Source organism: Cibotium barometz, chromosome 40, assembly GCF_041138505.1.
Source record: "Cibotium barometz isolate CiBa-2024 chromosome 40, ASM4113850v1, whole genome shotgun sequence".
NCBI classification, from domain to species: Eukaryota; Viridiplantae; Streptophyta; class Polypodiopsida; order Cyatheales; family Cibotiaceae; genus Cibotium; species Cibotium barometz.
This window is the reverse complement of record NC_141085.1, coordinates 16,043,829-16,060,386: the sequence shown is the minus strand read 5'-3', so window position 1 is coordinate 16,060,386 and position 16,558 is coordinate 16,043,829. Positions and strand designations below refer to the sequence as shown.

The 16,558-nt window shown below is 44.2% G+C and overlaps 1 protein-coding gene across 3 annotated transcripts in view; it reads right to left on the bottom strand.

Annotated features, from left to right (window-relative positions):
• Positions 1 to 12,522, bottom strand: part of LOC147615247 (gamma-glutamyl hydrolase 1-like) — a 125,375-nt gene extending 112,853 nt beyond the window's left edge. For all 3 annotated transcript variants that reach the window (XM_086779308.1, XM_086779310.1, XM_086779311.1), the window contains exons 1-2: positions 12,370 to 12,522; positions 12,211 to 12,278 (exon numbers count right to left, since the gene is read on the bottom strand). The gene's annotated coding sequence lies outside the window, so the exon portion shown is untranslated. The remainder of the gene's footprint in view (positions 1 to 12,210; positions 12,279 to 12,369) is intronic.
• Positions 12,523 to 16,558: the final 4,036 nt, after the last annotated feature.

Below are 16,558 nucleotides of genomic sequence, written 5' to 3'. Positions count from 1 at the left end.
AGGTGTGTGGTTAGCATGGAGTATGTGGTAAGAGTTATGGTATACAAGGATTATGGTATACAGGTCTATGGATTCCTAGACTTCTTTTCTAGGAATTTGGATCCATCCTCAGGTTTATGGATTATGTTTATGACTCCCTTTTACTGGGATGGATTATTCTTTTTGGCTCCCTTTATTTGGGATGCATTGGACTTATGAAACTCATGATTCACATACCCTGTGTAGTGCTCTCTTGAAGATTGTTTCTACCATGTGAGGGTGGAACAATAGAGAGCAGATGGAAGGGAACATGGGCACTTCAAAGGGTAGTGACAAGCACAACATACCCTGTGTAGTGTTCTCTTGTCCTACGTGCTCTCTTGAAGATTGTTTCTACCATGTGAGGGTGGAACAATAGAGAGCAGATGGAAGGGAACATGGGCACCTCAAAGGGTAGTGACAAGCACAACATACCCTGTGTAGTGTTCTCTTGTCCTACATGCTCTCTTGAAGATTATTTCTACCATGTGTGGGTGGAACAATAGAGAGCAGATGGAAGGGAACATGCGCACTTAAGAGAGTAGTGTGAGTTGGTGGCCGAAATGCCTACAAACTATTGGTGGCCGAAATGCCTATAAACTATGTGTAGCAGAAATGCTTATGGAACACCAGGTTATCTATGCCTGCGAGTGATTGTTTTATCTTGTTACTTGAGCCCACCTCTCATCCAAGGTGTGTGGTGACTCAGAGTACCAACACGGAGTGCAAGTGGTAAAGTGGACATGACGGGACTTATGTCTATGCCAAGGGTCATGTGGACCGATGCCTTGTTGGCAAGAGACTTATTTTGTCTCGCCCATTTACTTGGGACATGGATTATGATATCTGGACTTATGGGACTGATTTGTCTCGCCCATTTACTTGGGACATGGATTATGATATCTCGACTTATGGGACTGTTTTGTCTCACCCATTTCTTTGGGACATGGATTCTTCAGCTATATTGGATTTTTGAGACTGTCTCGTCTCGCCCACTTGATGGGACATGGTTATATCTTGAATATATGGCTTGAAGCTTAAAGTTGCGGACAACTTTTAAGAAACTGGGAAGGATGTCACCAGCCTGGACATTTCCCAGTATGAAAGGGGTCTGGTGGACTCCACGATGCCTAAATATTTGGAAAGTACAAGCTTTTGGAATGGGGGATTATCCTAGAATACAAAGGACCACATTCCTAAAATTTAGGAGAGTTGCTATTTTTGGCCCGACTCCGATGGAAATTCTGTTCGCGTCATTACATCTGGAATTGAGCAAATACCAACAGTTGGCAAAGTGCCTATGACAGAATGTCTACCAGTTGGGATATTTTTAGAGGTAAAGATTATGGAAGGACCCATCTCTTAGATTGGGACATGTGGCAAGAAACTGGACCAAAGTGAGACAAGTGGCCTGACACTTGTTATAAAGTGGATCAAAGTGAGACAAGTGGCCTCACACTTGTCACTTCAGCTATTGTGTGGCTCTCCACTTGTCATTGTAGCCTTCTCTTGCGATTTTAGCTCATGGGAGGCCCAAATCTATAAATTGGAGCCCTCTCTCTTCATTAATAGAGGCTCTCTTGCTGCACACTAGCCTCTACCACCGTTACAAGCTGCCCTAATGATGGCTACTCTCTTTCTCTCTCTCTCTTGAAGGCTGCCCATGAAGAATACCGGCTGTTGGGGACTGTTTTGGAGGCTTCCATCGTGAAGAAATACTGAAGGCAAGGGTATTTAATCATTTATTATGATTTCTAGCCATTGTACATGTTGCACCAGCATTTGTACTTGTTGTACTTGCTGTACCAACCCTTGTACTGGCTGTACCAACTTCTGTACTTACTGTACCACATTGTACCGGCTGTACCAGCTTTTATACTTGCTGTACCTACTGTACCAGCCACCGTACCGACTGTACCAGCCACTGTACCTGCTGTACCAACCATTGTACCGACTGTACCAGCCATTGTACCTACTGTACCAGCTGAATGGAGAGTTGTACTTGCTGTACCCTTTCTATTGCATGAAGACCCGTGGTTTTTTAGGAAGAATCAGTACCCACACGGAGGCATATGGATTATATTGTTGGCTCGGCATTTCTACAGCCTATGTTCCGGCTTGGTTGCCTCGTGTTGGGCTGTGTTATGGCATTTGTATATGGATAATCCGGCATCTCCCGTGGGGAGAGTAAGGCCCTCAAAGCTTGTACATGATATTATTCTCCTTGGGTAATAAAATACTCCAAGGGGGGGGGGGGGGGGGGGTCGGCCCATTCCGGGCCTCTATGCGGTGTCACACGTGCAAGCTGCATTTTCAGCATTTGTGGATGTTTTGTCCAGCTTTATGTTTTATGCAAATAGATGATGGATATGTGTTAAGGCTGTGGCCATGTTTAAATGTTTTAATATGCATTGATGGTATCAACAAGTGTGTCAAAGGCCCTAGTCCCCCGGGCACCTGCCGCGAGTTTCACACGATGTGTTCTATGTCAGTTGGCTGAAACCATATGCAAGTCCAATCCCTTCACAAGTTAAGACTTGTAGAAGCTTTTGAGAGCTTCTTGAAGACATCTATAACACTTGAAGGCCGAACATTCTGGCTTTGGCTTTGTGGGAGTTGCCTAGAGTTGTCCAACTGATTCTTCAATGAAAGCTTTGGAGAACTATGCTATCTGGCTGAAGGGGAGATGCCCAAGGCATGGGAAGCCTTGTTGATATAGCTCTCTAACAAGACTTCTAGAAGTTTTGAGGATCAATAGCAAGAAAGTTGTAACATGCAGAAGCTCGGTGGATAGAATCGGTAACTTCAATGTTCAGAATTCAACAATCAATGATGTACAATAACGCAAATCTGTAGATTTGAAGATCTGTTCTTGACCTGCACTCTTCACCTTGGCTGAGAGCTCCCCTTGGCTGTCCTGGCCCTTGGAACCATAGTCAACAGAAACGAGAAATGGGAATGAAACGTTCGAGGAATGGAAACGGGGAAATGAGTTTTTAGGGGTGGAAACCGCCGTTTCTTGTGACAACATCACTTGGAAAACAAAAAACGGCCATGGAAACGGAGAAACGCGTTTCTAGGGGCTGAAATGGCTGTTTCCTGTGACTATGCTTGGAACACAGCAACCCTTTGTGAATTATGAGAGGCTTGAATGGATTTATGACTGGGCTACTTATACCCTTTTTCATTGCTGGTCGGCTGGCTTTTTAGGGGTTGGCCTGCTGCTGTTTTCTCGACAACCTAGTTCTCATGCATAAATGCCCTTTAAATAGGCGTGTTCACACTGCTGAAGTGGCTGGCCCTTATGCGCATGCTCCTGGCTGCTGTCTAGGCCTGCGCAGGCTGTTGGGAAGCCTCTATGCCTGGCCGCTTGTCTGGGCAAGGCCCCTAGGCCTGTCGGCTGCTTTGCCAAGCCCCTTGGGCTGGCTGACAGCCTGCCCAGCCCCTCATTGGGCTGGTGGGCAAAGCCTTGGGCCTTTGTTAGCGCCTTGGGGTGGCACAAGGCCTATCCCTTACCCATTCAAGGAATGCAGCATCCCCTTCCTCGGGTAGCCCTAAGGGTTGGTCCCGTCCTACATGCAAACTACATGCTTCCTACAGATGTCTGGTGTCCGGTTGCAAACCCAACACTGAGAACATCTAACATCATTCCAGAGGGAGACTCACAGTACGGACTCACACTGCTTCATGTGTAGGACAATGCACTCCTGACCTTGGACGCTTAGAGTGGAACCCTGGTTGACTCGTCCCGGACTAGGCTCACGTGGGACTAGTTTCCACCCCAAGTCTTGCACTTTCTGTTCAGATATGTCCACATGGCGTCCAAGTGCGGGATGCACATGACATCCCCTTCTACTTAATTTGACGGAAGTTGCATAGCCTCCAAATAGTCCATCAATAAAGCCAGATGGTCTTCGAAGAAGTCTTTGTCAAGCCGAACTGCTTTGTGAGTGCCTCGGTCTTGAAACTTCGTGAGGAATTCTCTCTCTCTTCGGCTCGAGCCATGCTTGACGCGGTGCAAAAGGATTTGTTTTGGAACCATCACTTTAGCTTCATCAACTATGTCTGGTTCCGCTTTGTCTACCAAGAACCTTCAATGGTGGGACCATGCTTTCACATGTTTTCCATTACATGGGCAAGCTCTTCAAGATGTACCTTCAAAAATGTTCCAAGAGTCTTAAATAGTGCTTCGAGAGTGTGAACATTGATGGTACCGGGAGTGCTGATGTGTGTGCAAAGAAAGCGAGAGAGAGAGAGAAAGAATGTATTGCTCGACTCAATGTTGTTGATTGACATACTAGCCTTCACCAAGTACATTGCTTTTATAGCCTAAAGGTTCATCTACCTCATAGACTCATATTGAGTGGTGGGTTCACACACACATACACACTCATAGGGAGTGTTCACACACATATAGGGGCACATACATATGGCTCTGAATCCCAACGAACCCCCCTTCCGAGTGAGGGGGTGTTCAGAGGTTGTGACCCTCCTCGGTAAGCACATAAGGGTGTGCTCTCAGCACTACTAAGTGATGGAGCGTCCTACACAATCTCAGTGTGGTTGTACCTCAAGAGGATTGTCACCACTTACTTTGAATTCTTCTTGCATCTCTTGTATATTTGACAATAATAAACAACAGATTTCGAGCAAGGGCATTCATTGGTCATATGGTGTGGCACTACAAAAAGAAAACCACATAATTTCATTGTTTTAGGAGGGTCGGCACCACTTAATTTGAGTCGGTCTTGCATTGAGGCCACCAATATTCCATGGAATCCATGTAATTGTGCTTCATTTCATCTAGTCCTGTACCAGCAAGATCCATCCGTGTGGATTGGATGTGGGACACTATTCCTTTCTTGCTCAAGGCATCGACCTCTGGGTTGGCCTTGCTTGGCATGTACTCAATCATTCCACCAAACTACTGGAAAATCTGGCTCCAACGGTGTTGACAGCCACTCCAATTCGCGCTTGGCATCATCTGAAGCCAATGCAAAGTCTCTAGTGATTGTGCAAACCTCAAAGTCGTGCCCATAAAGAAAATGCTTCCAATGCTTTAGGGCATGTATCACCACGAGGAGTTCCTGATCATAGACCGAGCAGATTTTTTCTGCAGGGATCAGCTTACGGGACATTTACGGGACTGGATGCCCATTTTGTTGCAAGACCGCCCCGATAGCGATGTTACTCGCATCGGTGATCACCTGGAATGGGTTATCCATAGGAGGCTAATGCTAAATAAGGAGCCTCAAATAATGCAATCTTAAGGTCCTTGAAAAGACTGTAAACCCCAAGGATGTCATTGGAATCCATCGCCTCCAGGTCTTGACACCTTTAAGCAGATCAGTGAGAGCTATCGAGACATTAGAAAACTTGTCGATGTGGGTGGAATATGCTTGGCAAATGCCTACAAATGACAGAATGTCATGCAATTTTCAAAATCTCCTAATTAAGGATTTCTACCACCTTTGCAAGGTCTAATCGGATGCCTTCAGCATTGATTATATATCCAAGGTAATGAACCTCATATAGATAAAATTCTGATTTTTTTTCATTGACATAAAGCTCATTGCTTTCTCACCCTCTCTAAGATGCAATCAATTTCAGGCATTGGGAACTTGCTCTTGTTCTCAACTTGTTGAGCGTCCAATAATCCACGGAAAGCTAGGAGGATCCATCCTTCTTTCACAAAGAGGATCGAGGTTGCAATGGAGACACACTAGAGGATATGAAACCAGATTGCAGCAATTCGTGGAGTTGACGGTTCAACTCCGTCTCCATGGCCTTTCTCGGGTGATATGGAAACTTACTTGGGGGTTAGGAACCTGGAGGAGTTCAATTTTATGGTCCTCCAATCTAGATGGGGGAAGGTTAGGAGGCAAGTTATCCCAAAGAAAAATCTTCTAGAACCAGTCATGCAAGGCCTTATACTTCTCCAAAGCACTCGTAACTAGTTGGGTGGTCTGAATATAGATCACCCGCACACTCTGCACCTTTCGAATCTCTCGTTTAGCCTGGATATGGCTAATGACCGGAAAGTTAGGTATCTTTCGTTCACACTTAATGATCACGGAAGCCTTTGGCACATTTCACATAATCTGGAATGTGTGCTGGTCCCAGTAAACGTCTAGGGTGAACTTGTGAAACCACTGGATCCCTAAGATAATGTCTGCACCCACAAGAGAGGCAACCATGAAATCCCACACAAATTTTGTGCCTTGGATGACTAATTTAGCACAACGAGCTTCAAACTTTTGATGCTCGTTGTCATGCCTCTACTAAATCCCTCCACTTTCTTATCTACCGAGATCAATGAGAAACGAGCTCACCAAGCGGCCTGTTCTATAACCACATCCTCTATACTGCCGCTATCAAACAGGACAACTCCTCTCTAGCCACCTATGTAGCCAAATGTCTAGAGAAATTCATTTTGGTCATACTCCTCGTCATGGTTGCCCTTCTGCTTATCTTCGAGCTCCCGACTGACAATGGCGCCAACCATAGGAGTGGGAGCTAGAGGACTAGCGACAACCTAGGAGGTCAGTGTGGGAGGTTGGCTCACCAAATGTCACGAGCCTGGACATTTCCCAGTATGAAAGGGGTCCAGTGGACTCCATGATGTCTAAATATTTGGAAAGTACAAGCTTTGGGAATGGGGGATTATCCTGAAATACAAAGGATCACACTCCTAAAATTTAGGAGTTGCTATTTCTGGCCTGACTCTGATGGAAATTCTCTTCGCATCATTACATCCAGAATTGAGCAAATACCAAGAGTTGCCAAAGTACCTGTGACAAATGGGCTACCAGTTGGGATATTTTTAGAGATAAAGTTTATGGAACGATCCATCTCTTAGATTGGGACATGTGGCAAGAAAGTGGACCAAAGTGAGACAAGTGGCTTGACACTTGTTAGAAAGTGGATCAAAGTGAGACAAACGGCCTCGCACTTTCACTTCAGCTATTGTGTGGCTCTCCACTTGTCATTATAGCCTTCTCTTTCCATTTTCACTCATGGGAGTCCCAAACCTATAAATTGGAGCCCTCTCTCTTCATTTGGGGAGGCTCTCTTGCTACAAACTAGCCTCTACTATGATGTTTGCTCGCATTCTTGTCTACAACACTTTATGGGGAGAGTTGCTACACTCCTTCACTTCCCTCACCAGAAGGTTTCTCTATTTCTATAGCCTCTTGATGGCTGTACACCGGCTGATTTATGTACTGTACCGGCTGATTTGAGGGTTGTACCTACCTTCTATTCCAGCATTTGTAGTTGTTCCAACCACTGTACCTGTTGTTCCAGGCTTCCAACCATTGTACCTGTTATACCAGCCCTCATACTTGCTGTACCAGCTGCACCAGCCCCTGTACTTGCTGTACCAGCCCTTGTACCTAATGGCTGAATGGAGGACTGTCCCCGCTGAATGGAGAGTTGTACCTGATGTACCAGCTCTATTGCATGAAGACCCGTGCTGTTTGGGGAAGAATCAGTACCCACACGGAGGTATATGGATTATATTGTTGACGCGCCGTTTCTACGACCCGTGTACCGGCTGAATTTTATGGTTGCCTCGTGTTGGGCTGTGTTATGGCATTTGTATATGGATAATCTGGTATCTCCCGTGGGGAGAGTAAGGCCCTCAAAGCTTGTACATGATATTTTCTCCTTGGGTAATAAAATACTCCAGGGGGGGGGGGGGGGGGGCCGGCCCATTCCGGCCTCTATGCAATGTCAATTGTGCACATCTCTCTTTAATGGTCTGTGGATTAAGTGGCATATGTTTGAGGCTGTAGCCAATTTCAGTGTTTAGTTGCATTAATGGTCAAGTGTTCTACGGAACCCCCCGGGCCTCCAGGAAGTTACACCACAAAAGCTATCAAGGCCGGGGTGGTGTCTGTGCAAGGGTATTCTTAGGACATGCCTTAGAATTATGTCTTTTTGTATGACAAGAAACATCGCCCCTTCTCCTTGTATTGTTCGTGCTCTTCGGGACTAAGCTCACCACATATCTTGCCGGCCAGAGCCTTCTAGTCTGGAGTAAGGCGAGGTCCATTGTTTGATTTCTTGGAGCCTGAGGCTCCAAGGGTAGACCCTAACTAGGTCTGGTTCTAGGCCTTGCCATTAGTAGTGATTGCCTTGGCTACTCCGGGCTAGGTGTCATGTGCATGGTCAATGCCATGGACAATCTTCAAACGCTGATCCAGAAAAGGCAGCCAGATAAAGACTTTGAAGAACCAGAAGCGGAGCAAGGAGTGATGTTTGGTGGTATTGGAGCATGGCAAGGATGAGGCAGTCGGCTGCAGGCACTCCAGAGCACAAGGCGGCGATTGACACCTAATAATCAAAGGAAAGGTCCTCCTGGCAGCGCTGAAAAAGGAGCATTTAAAGCACTTAAAAGCACATAGGACTGGCCGACAAGCAGTCGGCCAGTAGACCAAAATGTCCAAGACTACTATAAAAGGAATAAGAAGCTCCTCTTTCAAGCCATTCAATCCCCTAGGGATTGGGTCAGTAGGAGTCCCATAGGGGGACAGAATTTTGGGTGTTATCACCTTTTCTTCAAGGCAGCCTAGGGCTGCAGACAAGTACCTTTTTGAACTGTAGTAATATACTGAATTTCCAGCATATATCTCTCTCTCTACTCTCTCTATATCTACGTTTTTGCATCAGTATGTTGCCAGGAGTGTTTAGGGCTGAAAGAAGACTCCCAGAGCTTCCGCATGTTACATTGGTATGAGAGCATCAGGCTCGGCAAAGCTAGACACTGAATCAGTCCCATATGATGGTGTACAGGTCCAAGGTACAGGAAAGTACACGGATACGAAGCCCAAGGCAAGGAACACAAATCGGGAAGAGCTCCCTGTTGATGGTGTTCCACAAAGCCAAAGGAGATGGCAGTCCTCTGAGCCAAATAGGTTCACGGGCAACGGTCCCAAGGGAGGTTTATCCTCCAAGGGTGATGTGAGAGTGCCAGACTCATTTCTCAGGAATGAAGACCAAGACAGTGTTCAAGGTCAGGGCAGGAATGAATTGTGGACTAGAGGGAACAGATGCATAGATCTTCGTATGAGACATAGTGGTTTGGAGAACAGGCCGAGCTTTCAGAGAAAAGGGTTGCCAGGGATGGATGCATGACAAAGGGACTTCGGGAAAAGGATTGGGATGATGACAGTCATCCAAGAGCAGGTTGGATTCCCGTCATCAAGTTTAGCAGAGGGGGATGTCATGTGCATGGTCAATGCCATGGACAATCTTCAGACGCTGATCCAGAAAAGGCAGCCAGATAAAGACTTTGAAGAACCAAAAGCGGAGCAAGGAGTGCTGTTTGGTGGTATTGGAGCATGGCAAGGATGAGGCAGTCAGCTGCAGGAGGTTGTCAGCTGAATCTGATCCAGAGGCGGCGGCTGTTGCTCAAGAGAGTAGTCGGCTGCAGGCACTCCAGAGGACAAGGTAGCGATTGACACCTAATAATCAAAGGAAAGGTCCTCCAGTCGGGCAGCGCTGAAAAAGGGGCATTTAAAGCACTTAAAATTTAAAGCACATGGACTGTCCGACCAGCAATCGGTCAGTAGACCAAAATGTCCAAGACTACTATAAAAGGAATAAGAAGCTCCTCTTTCAAGCCATTCAATCCCCTAGGGAATGGGTCAATAGGAGTCCCATAGGGGGACAGAATTTTGGGTGTTCACACCTTTTCTTCAAGGCAGCCTAGGGCTGCAGACAAGTACCTTTTTGTACTATAGTAATATACTGAATTTCCAGCATATATCTCTCTCTCTACTCTCTCTATATCTGCGTTTTTGCATCAGCATGTTGCCAGGAGTGTTTAGGGCTGAAAGAAGACTCCCAGAGCTTCCGCATGTTACACTAGGTGGTCTTCGATTTTTCATTATTGTATTTCATCTCGGCACTTTCCGCTAGCGAAAGTGCCTGATCAAAAGTCTATGGTTTAAACATGCGCACATCTCGGTGGATTTGCGTGTGAGGTATTCATTTCTCCAAGGCTTGTATAGAAGCCGTACATGCCCGCATATGTTCCCCTTGTTGCGTTATGATGCACATAAATTCCTGGAACATGGCAATTGTATCACCACTAATGACTTGGCTTTTGGAAGCAGGTGCTGTTGTGAAGAAACAATTTCTGCGGGGGTCTGGTGTTTTCTCTTGTCGTTAGAATTCACCATAGTGGGAGTGGTCAAGTTTTTCCCTGACCGCAATAATACCATCCACTATGTGCGTGGGAGACATTTCCAGTCGCTTTCAGAGGCTCTAAACCAACTGTCCTTTGAGGGACAAGAGTCACACCGGAATAGGAGTGCAATCGGTGTCTAAAAACCAACCACACAAGAGGAAAAAAAATTTATCTTTTTTTCTTGGCTGAATCTCTTCACCAAAAGGAAAAGCTTTGATACCACTGTAACATGTGGAAGCTTACAGATAGGATTATACTTTGATAATGAATATTCAGCACCTTGGTTCCTAATGATTGCACAATGTAGCAGAGATAAGAGTGCAAGAGAGAGGGAGGGAGAAGAAGAAGAACAAAGACAAGGTACACCCGATTGGGTCCCAAATACCCTCTGAAGGGCCCCCACCAAGGATTGGTGTATTTGCTTTATTGAATGATGAGAAAAAGACAGATTTCTGTAGGTTCACCTTGGCTGTAAATCTGCAGCCTGTCATACCTGATTCTTGACCTTCAAGTTTACCGTTTGCTTAGGCTTCCCTTGGCTGTCCTGGCCCTTGAATACCTTCAGCACTTTGTGAATATGAGATGGTGAAAACCCTTGTTTAGCCCATGCTTATATAGTTCTCTTTAATGCTGGTCGGTGAGCTGTTAAGAGGGCTGTCGGCCTGTTTTATTACTCCCACGACCTGTTTATTCAGCATTAACTAGGCGCCTTTTCACCTGCTCGCCACCCAAGCGCCGGCTGCCTTGGGCTGCCTAGGTGCTGGCTGCCCATGGGCTGGCCAACTGAGCTACAGCCCCTTGTGAGGCGGGCTGCCCTGCTGCTCAGGCCCTCCAAGCCCGGCCGACAGCATGCCCAGCCCTTCATGGGCTGTTGGGCTTGGCCATGGGGCCTCTTTGGCCCCTAGGGTGGCCCTAAAGGCTACCCTATAAGTAGGCAAGGCCAATGAGCCTTGTTGGGGTGGCCCACAGGGCTGCCCCTTTTGCCTATTGGCCCACATAACCAAATAGGTATGCCACATGACATCTAATCCTACGACTAGTGTCCCACGCAGAGCCCGATACACCTTTACATCATTCTAGAGGGTGACTCACAGCACAGACTGGCATCGCTCCATGTGCGAGACTTGCACACCTTACCAAGACCATGTACGGGACTTGTACACCTGACCTTGGACGCTTAGAGTGGAACCCTAGCTGACTCATCCCGAACTGGGGCTCACAAAGGACCAGTTACCGCTTCAGGTCCTGCACTTGCTGTGCAAATATGTCCACATGGCATCCAAGTGTGGGATGCACGTGACAATACAAACAGCCAAACCAAGAGCATGAACAAGACTATAATCACTATGCCATGTTTTTTTTAGTAGAAGCATCAAACTCTTCGGGAGGAGTTCTTGCCGTTGGTGGAGCCTGCCATCAATAACACAGTGCAAGCGTCAGCAAAGAAGACTCCCTTTGAGGTAGTACATGGCCATCAGATCATCAACCCAGATGACCAAAGCTCTCAAGAGTTGAGAGTTCCACAAGGAATTATGGTGTAGACCAAGTGGTTCAAGACTTGGACCAAATGTTGCGGCAAGTCCGGGAAGAAAAAAGTAGGGCCCAGACAAATCAAGTCCAAGAGGCTGACAAGTACGTTATGCATAACTGAGAAATAAAATAGCCATTTCCAACGCTTTATCTCCACTTGAAATTTTTAATGAAATTAGTCATTACACATATACATGCATACATAAAGGCACATATACAAGCACATGCCTCATGGTGCTGCCTCAAGGTCCATCCCCTCTAATAATGCAATTGTATTAAGAGCTGTAGCAATCATAACTCCTCTTGCTTTACATAAGCTGAGCAAGCCCTTTGCATTGAGTTTTTTGAAAGCCAATTATAGCATAGCTTATACATAGGAAATGCAGCTAATTTATTTGAGCCTTCCATGATCTATTATAACCTTCCATAATCTAAATTTTAATGCTTTATAGTAACCCATTACTGACCTTGTGTGATGGAGGCTCGCGCGTTAAAAACAGAATAATTCGTCTGCTCAATACCTTAAGCACAGTACCTGATAAGAAGATTAAATAATCAAAATCATTATTCAAAAAATGGGGTTCTGGGTTAAAGCCTTTTGAAGATAATTTGCCTAACTACCTTACCAGTGTGCAAAATTTCGCAGCAGGATTCTGAAACAAACAGGGGCATTCCAAAGGGCTACCTGAGATCAATCGTTCTGTGTGGCGACAAACTACGTGTAACTTGATGTGGGTTCGGTTAAAGTAGATTAAAATTTCTTAAAATTTCTTACAAAAATCTTAATTTCCAATCAAATTTTCGTTTTTTGCTGTTTGTCCGGACTCCGGACCATGCATTTTTTGGGGAATGGCCCATCTGGATGAGTTCACATGTGCTAATAGCCATGGAGACCCAATGGAGGTGTTTCACATGTGGGGTCGTAAAAGAAAGATAAGAGGCAGGTCATAACCACACGATCTACATCAATGAACCACAGCCGAGCATTAAAGCGTGTATACCTTGCAAATACGACAGGTTCACACGCTTGAACTGATCCCTTTTCCAAGCCATGGCCACCTTGTAGAGGAACAATTCACCTAACTCTTAGATATCATTCCCATGCTCCCTCCATTTCCACAATTATACTCATCAAAACAACTGTGAGTCCAAGGCCTAACTCTTACAGATCATTCCCATGCTCCCTCCATTTATACTCATCAAAACAACCATAAGTGTAAGGCCTCTTCCTTTAAACTCTAGTCTTCCACCTAATAAAGAGACAAACTTTAATCAGCTACCTTGATTGCACAATAACACCTCTTTGTTCTTTTGCAATCAACATTACGCTAGTAATAAAGGGATGAGCAATGTGTCTCCCTTATTCATGTCAGATCTTTAGATGGAGACTATAAAAAATGCTGAAGTTTTGAGCCATGATATTAGCTTACAACAATTATGTGACTAGTTGCTCAAGTAGGACATTGACTTTGAAAATGGAAACAAAACATTAAGGGTTGCAACAACGAGCTATGGCATGGAGGTATTGTTGATCATTAATCATTAATTTGAAGTGGTGTAAAGTAAGGCTAAGATAACTTGTAATTATTAATAATGAGTGAAAGTTAAGGGAAATAGCATTGTCATTAAATTGACTTTAAGCATTGCTTTACTAGAGCTAAAGTGTGCCTACAATAAAATCTTTCCCTTTTGAACGGTTAGCCCCCATGATGTGCATCATGAAATAGACCGCCAAACCACCCATTTGCCTCACAAGCCCAACCCTTTCACTTTTACTTCTCAACCCAACCACCTCCAAGTTCCAATCCATGCTTTACCTCATAACCAAGTCACACACACACACACACACACATAGAGAGAGAGAGAGAGAGAGAGAGAGAGAGAGAGAGAGAGAGCATTGGGGAGGGGGGAGGGCATACTCCCTAAATTCAATGAGGTGGGAAAAAGTGTTTGAGATAAACAAGGAAGCATGGGGGGGTAGGGGGGCACACTCTCTAAATTCAATGAGGGGCGAAAATGTGCTTCTCAAGGCAAACAAGGGAGAAAGTTTTTGTTCACACAATGAATTTCTCGTGATTCCATGCCCTTTCCCTTAATTTCTATTCAAATTAATAAAAATGACCTTAAGTTTACCCAATGCTTACTACTCAATGAAGGGTAAACGAGAGAGAGAGAGAGAGAGAGAGAGGGGGGGGGGGGGGCACAGTCTCTAAATCAATAAGGGGGGGAAAAGTGTTCCTCCAGACAAACACGGGAGAAAGTTTTTGTTCACGCAGAGAATTTCATATGTACCCAATGCTTGCTGTTCAATTGTATGAAGAGTAAATTTCCCAAAGTTTCTTTCAATGCTTGGTGCTACTCAAATAATTAGCCACTCCATGTTGTGTAACTCTCCACATAGCCATAGTAATATAATGATGGTCAAAGTGGCTCTAGGCTTGGTTAAAATAGCTTAGAGTTAAGAAAAACATAGTGGATTTTTAGAAATGTGGGTGATCGGTGAAACTTAATGCCCAAGTGTGACAAGATAGAGGTTTCTTTTATATGAATTCACAAGATTCACAATGATGTTTCTCCTTAACATGGAGAGGAGCTTAATAATATCAAGGACAAAGTAACGTTGTAATGAATAGATCCTTCCTAGTGGATTGCTTATGCTCCTAGGAAGCACACATCCAAACAACATCACATCTCTCTCTCTCTCTCTCTCTCTCTCTCTCTCTCTCTCTCTCTCTCTCTCTCTCTCTCTCTCTCTCTCTCTCTCCGTGGACCACATACACTATTTTCTCCCTCTTGATCACCTTGTAATTATCTAAACTACATAGTCTATAAAATATATTAAATGCCTAACAAAAGTATCAAGGACAAAGTAACGTTGTAATGAATAGATCCTTCCTAGTGGATTGCTTATGCTCCTAGGAAGCACACATCCAAACAACATCACATCTCTCTCTCTCTCTCTCTCTCTCTCTCTCTCTCTCTCTCTCTCTCTCTCTCTCTCTCTCCGTGGACCACATACACTATTTTCTCCCTCTTGATCACATTGTAATTATCTAAACTACATAGTCTATAAAATATATTAAATGCCTAACAAAAGCATTGGCACATACAAGAACTTGTGTACTTTCTTGAACAGACATGCTAACTACAAGCAACCAAAGCAAAAAGTACACATTCACTACATGCACATAAAAATATTCACCAAAATCAAGAGACATCTCAACATTACCTTCATCTTTATTCATGTTGTGAGACGAACTCTCCTCCTCTTCATCAACATTTTCTTTTCCAACATCACCGCGTACTTCTTTTTCTTGCCCTCTCTTTCCACGTCCCAATCCTACAAGAGAACCAATGTAAACACAAGGAACACCACATGGATTTTCCAGAATAAACTTGATGACACATTGGCCAGATATGCACTCTTCTTACCTATAGCTCAAAGGAAAGACGCTCATGTGTCTCCTTCGCTCACTCCAAAACATGGCCCTTCTCAATGTCAACCCACCAACGAACAATTTTCCATCTCCCATTTATGGAGAGAACGCAAATGAGAAGGATACATGGTGAGGTCTTCATTTGCTACTAAAGCCCACTGCTTGACAGTAGCAAGAAGTGTAGTCAAGTGACCTCCCCCCTTCATAAGTATCATAAAACTACATCCAAAGTTCTCTCACACAACGAGTCTACTCACCAAAACTTTCATCATAGTGCACTGTTCTTATGCATACTTGTAAACTAGTCTCTGAGCTCACATCTACACAAAATCACATTTCTTTATGGCTTTCAAGTCCACCCCTCGTTCCTTTGATTTGAAGTGCCTCTCTATAGGAAATAGATACCCATGGGCCTCGATTTTTATTTCATCAAAGTGCTCCTTCAAGGAGTGCTCTATGACAATACCATCAGGCATCTTCACAAAATCCTGGAGTATCTCTTAAGCCCGTTGCAAAATCTTCTAAAACAAGGTCTCATGAGGCAACCATCTATCAACAAAAACACAATTGAAAAACATAAAAAATGTCTGCAAAATGTCATACTTTATAGAGTTTGCAAATAGAAAAAACTTACACTCTATACTCATGGTCGCCCTTTGGCAAGGCAAACATTGCTTTAGTTGTCTTATTTGCCTCAAATAGAGACAACCAATACATCCTTGTAGCTAGGGCCACATCGCATATAGCAAGTAGATTAAGCTTCTCTAAAGAAGCATAAATGTCCTCACCCCACTTTAGCACAAAAACACGCTTTCTCCAATCATCTTCCCAACTTAGGATTAAAGATGTTCAAAATCTAGTTATAAACAAAAATCATATTAACCATGCATAACATTTGCATTGTTTCTCAGAAAATGTAACATTAACTCAAACTTCAAAGCAAGTTATTTACCTTTCCAATTCTACCTGCATATTTTTTTGTCAAGCATTCTCTCTATTCTTTCCGCTAGCATCAAAGTATGTTTCATTGCGTCAAGCTTCCTCTTGAGAGCTTGAGCAAACTGAACTTATAAGAGATTTGCAAAGCATTACAATTCAAAAATACACACAAACCAAATAACATTCATAAACATAATTCTATGATGTATCACTTACATGATATACCAATCTTCCAAGGTAGCCTCTTGTAAGAGAAAACCAAGGCTTGGGACCTTTCGTGAACAAGAACATGTGTACTCAAGATGTAAAATGAAAAAGATGAACATAAATTCAAAACAACATGAACATATCATAAATAATGCTCTTTAAACAACAAATCTAAAACTCACGAGTTCATACAGTGCAACCCAGATAGTAAAGCAATCTCACTGACTTTGGT